Source organism: Pseudophryne corroboree, chromosome 9 (genome assembly GCF_028390025.1).
Source record: "Pseudophryne corroboree isolate aPseCor3 chromosome 9, aPseCor3.hap2, whole genome shotgun sequence".
Lineage (NCBI taxonomy): Eukaryota > Metazoa > Chordata > Amphibia > Anura > Myobatrachidae > Pseudophryne > Pseudophryne corroboree.
The window spans coordinates 104,004,069-104,009,274 of NC_086452.1; positions in this window are offsets into that span (position 1 = coordinate 104,004,069).

Below are 5,206 nucleotides of genomic sequence, written 5' to 3' on the forward strand. Positions count from 1 at the left end.
TTTTGCTGACCACCAGTATATATATAGCAGTACGGTACAGTAGTCCACTGCTCTACCTACCTCTATGTCGTCAAGTATACTATCCATCCATACCTGTGTTGCATTTTAGTTGTGCGCAGTATATATAGTAGGAGTACAGTGCAGAATTTTGTTGTGACCACCAGTATATATATAGCAGTTTGGTACAGTTGTCCACTGCTCTACCTACCTCTGTGTCATCAAGTATACTATCCATCCATACCTGTGCTGCATTTTTAGTTGTGCGCAGTATATATAGTAGGAGGACAGTGCAGAATTTTGCTGACCACCAGTATATATATAGCAGTACGGTAGAGTAGTCCACTGCTCTACCTACCTCTGTGTCGTCAAGTATACTATCCATCCATACCTGTGCTGCATTTTAGTTTTGCGCAGTATATATAGTAGGAGGACAATGCAGAATTTTGCTGACCACCAGTATATATATAGCAGTACGGTACAGTAGTCCACTGCTCTACCTACCTCTGTGTCATCAAGTATACTATCCATCCATACCTGTGCTGCATTTTAGTTGTGCGCAGTATATATAGTAGGAGGACAGTGCAGAATTTTGCTGTAACCACCAGTATATATAGCAGTACGGTACAGCAGTCCACTGCTCTACCTACCTCTGTGTCGTCAAGTATATTATCCATCCATACCTGTGCTGCATTTTAGTTGTGCGCAGTATATATAGTAGGAGGACAGTGCAGAATTTTGCTGACCACCAGTATATATATAGCAGTACGGTACAGTAATCCACTGCTCTACCTACCTCTGTGTCATCAAGTATACTATCCATCCATACCTGTGCTGCATTTTTAGTTGTGCGCAGTATATATAGAAGGAGGACAGTGCAGAATTTTGCTGTGACCACCAGTATATATATAGCAGTACGGTACAGTAGTCCACTGCTCTACCTACCTCTGTGTCGTCAAGTATACTATCCATCCATACCTTTCCTGCGTTTTAGTTGTGCGCAGTATATATAGCATGAGGAGAGTGCAGAATTTTGCTGACCACCAGTATATATATAGCAGTACGATACAGTAGTCCACTGCTCTACCTACCTCTGTGTCGTCAAGTATACTATCCATCCATACCTGTGCTGCATTTTAGTTGTGCACAGTATATATAGTAGGAGGACAGTGCAGAATTTTGCTGTGACCACCAGTATATATATAGCAGTATGGTACAGTAGTCCACTGCTCTACCTACCTCTGTGTCATCAAGTACACTATCCATCCATACCTGTGCTGCATTTTGGTTGTGTGCAGTATATATAGTAGTAGGACAGTGCAGAATTTTGCTGACCACCAGTATATATATAGCAGTACGGTACAGTAGTCCACTTCTCTTTCTACCTCTGTGTCATCAAGTATACTATCCATCCATACCTGTGCTGCATTTTAGTTGTGTGCAGTTTATATAGTAGGAGGACAGTGCAGAATTTTGCTGTGACCACCAGTATATATATAGCAGTACGGTACAGTAGTCCACTGCTCTACCTACCTCTGTGTCATCAAGTATACTATCCATCCATACCTGTGCTGCATTTTAGTTGTGCACAGTATATATAGTAGGAGGACAGTGCAGAATTTTGCTGACCACCAGTATATATATAGCAGTACGGTACAGTAGTCCACTGCTCTACCTACCTCTGTGTCTCAAGTATACTATCCATCCATACCTGTGCTGCATTTTAGTTGTGCGCAGTATATATAGTAGGAGGACAGTGCAGAATTTTTCTGTGACCACCAGTATATATATAGCAGTACGGTACAGTAGTCCACTGCTCTACCTACCTCTGTGTCGTCAAGTATATTATCCATCCATACCTGTGCTGCATTTTAGTTGTGCGCAGTATATATAGTAGGAGGACAGTGCAGGATTTTGCTGACCACCAGTATATATATAGCAGTACGGTACAGTAATCCACTGCTCTACCTACCTCTGTGTCGTCAAGTATACTATCAATCCATACCTGTTCTGCATTTTAGTTGTGCGCAGTATATATATAGTAGGACAGTGCAGAATTTTGCTGTGACCACCAGTATATATATAGCAGTACGGTACAGTAGTCCACTGCTCTACCTACCTCTGTGTCATCAAGTATACTATCCATCCATACCTGTGCTGTATTTTAGTTGTGCGCAGTATATATAGTAGGAGGACAGTGCAGAATTTTGCTGTGACCACCAGTATATATATAGCAGTACGGTACAGTAGTCCACTGCTCTACCTACCTCTGTGTCGTCAAGTATACTATCCATCCATACCTTTCCTGCGTTTTAGTTGTGCGCAGTATATATAGCATGAGGAGAGTGCAGAATTTTGCTGACCACCAGTATATATATAGCAGTACGATACAGTAGTCCACTGCTCTACCTACCTCTGTGTCGTCAAGTATACTATCCATCCATACCTGTGCTGCATTTTAGTTGTGCACAGTATATATAGTAGGAGGACAGTGCAGAATTTTGCTGTGACCACCAGTATATATATAGCAGTATGGTACAGTAGTCCACTGCTCTACCTACCTCTGTGTCATCAAGTATACTATCCATCCATATCTGTGCTGCATTTTAGTTGTGCGCAGTATATATAGTTGGAGGACAGTGCAGAATTTTGCTGACCACCAGTATATATATAGCAGTATGGTTCAGTAGTCCACTGCTCTACCTACCTCTGTTTCATCAAGTATACTGTCCATCCATACCTGTGCTGCATTTTAGTTGTGCGCAGTATATATAGTAGGAGGACATTGCAGAATTTTGCTGACCACCAGTATATATATAGCAGTACGGTACAGTAGTCCACTGCACTACCTACCTCTGTGTTGTCAAGTATACTATCCATCCATACCTGTGCTGCGTTTTAGTTGTGCGCAGTATATATAGTAGGAGGACAGTGCAGAATTTTCCTGTGATCACCAGTATATATATATAGCAGTACGGTACAGTAGTCCACTGCTCTACCTACCTCTGTGTCGTCAAGTATACTATCCATCCATACCTGTGCTGCATTTTTAGTTGTGCACAGTATATGTAGTAGGAGGACAGTGCAGACTTTTTAGGACCACCAGTATATATATAGCAGTACGGTACAGTAGTCCACTGCTCTACCTACCTCTGTGTCGTCAAGTATACTATCCATCCATAATTGTGCTGCATTTTAGTTGTGCGCAGTATATATAGTAGGAGGACATTGCAGAATTTTGCTGACCACCAGTATATATATAGCAGTACAGTACAGTAGTCCACTGCTCTACCTACCTCTGTGTCGTCAAGTGTACTATCAATCCATACCTGTTCTGCATTTTAGTTGTGCGCAGTATATATATAGTAGGACAGTGCAGAATTTTGCTGTGACTACCAGTATATATATAGCAGTACGGTACAGTAGTCCACTGCTCTACCTACCTCTGTGTCATCAAGTACACTATCCTTCCATACCTGTGCTGCATTTTGGTTGTGTGCAGTATATATATTAGGAGGACAGTGCAGAATTTTGCTGTGACCACCAGTATATATATAGCAGTACAGTACAGTAGTCCACTGCTCTACCTACCTCTGTGTCATCAAGTACACTATCCATCCATACCTGTGCTGCATTTTGGTTGTGTGCAGTATATATAGTAGGAGGACAGTGCAGAATTTTGCTGTGACCACCAGTATATATATAGCAGTACGGTACAGTAGTCCACTGCTCTACCTACCTCTGTGTCGTCAAGTGTACTATCAATCCATACCTGTTCTGCATTTTAGTTGTGCGCAGTATATATATAGTAGGACAGTGCAGAATTTTGCTGTGACCACCAGTATATATATAGCAGTACGGTACAGTAGTCCACTGCTCTACCTACCTCTGTGTCATCAAGTACACTATCCATCCATACCTGTGCTGCATTTTGGTTGTGTGCAGTATATATAGTAGTAGGACAGTGCAGAATTTTGCTGACCACCAGTATATATATAGCAGTACGGTACAGTAGTCCACTGCTCTACCTACCTCTATGTCGTCAAGTATACTATCCATCCATACCTGTGTTGCATTTTAGTTGTGCGCAGTATATATAGTAGGAGTACAGTGCAGAATTTTGTTGTGACCACCAGTATATATATAGCAGTTTGGTACAGTTGTCCACTGCTCTACCTACCTCTGTGTCATCAAGTATACTATCCATCCATACCTGTGCTGCATTTTTAGTTGTGCGCAGTATATATAGTAGGAGGACAGTGCAGAATTTTGCTGACCACCAGTATATATATAGCAGTACGGTAGAGTAGTCCACTGCTCTACCTACCTCTGTGTCGTCAAGTATACTATCCATCCATACCTGTGCTGCATTTTAGTTTTGCGCAGTATATATAGTAGGAGGACAATGCAGAATTTTGCTGACCACCAGTATATATATAGCAGTACGGTACAGTAGTCCACTGCTCTACCTACCTCTGTGTCATCAAGTATACTATCCATCCATACCTGTGCTGCATTTTAGTTGTGCGCAGTATATATAGTAGGAGGACAGTGCAGAATTTTGCTGTAACCACCAGTATATATAGCAGTACGGTACAGCAGTCCACTGCTCTACCTACCTCTGTGTCGTCAAGTATATTATCCATCCATACCTGTGCTGCATTTTAGTTGTGCGCAGTATATATAGTAGGAGGACAGTGCAGAATTTTGCTGACCACCAGTATATATATAGCAGTACGGTACAGTAATCCACTGCTCTACCTACCTCTGTGTCATCAAGTATACTATCCATCCATACCTGTGCTGCATTTTTAGTTGTGCGCAGTATATATAGAAGGAGGACAGTGCAGAATTTTGCTGTGACCACCAGTATATATATAGCAGTACGGTACAGTAGTCCACTGCTCTACCTACCTCTGTGTCGTCAAGTATATTATCCATCCATACCTGTGCTGCATTTTAGTTGTGCGCAGTATATATAGTAGTAGGACAGTGCAGAATTTTGCTGACCACCAGTATATATATAGCAGTACGGTACAGTAGTCCACTGCTCTACCTACCTCTGTGTCATCAAGTATACTATCCATCCATACCTGTGCTGAATTTTAGTTGTGCGCAGTATATATAGTAGGAGGACAGTGCAGAATTTTGCTGACCACCAGTATATATATAGCAGTACGGTACAGTAGTCCACTGCTCTACCTACCTC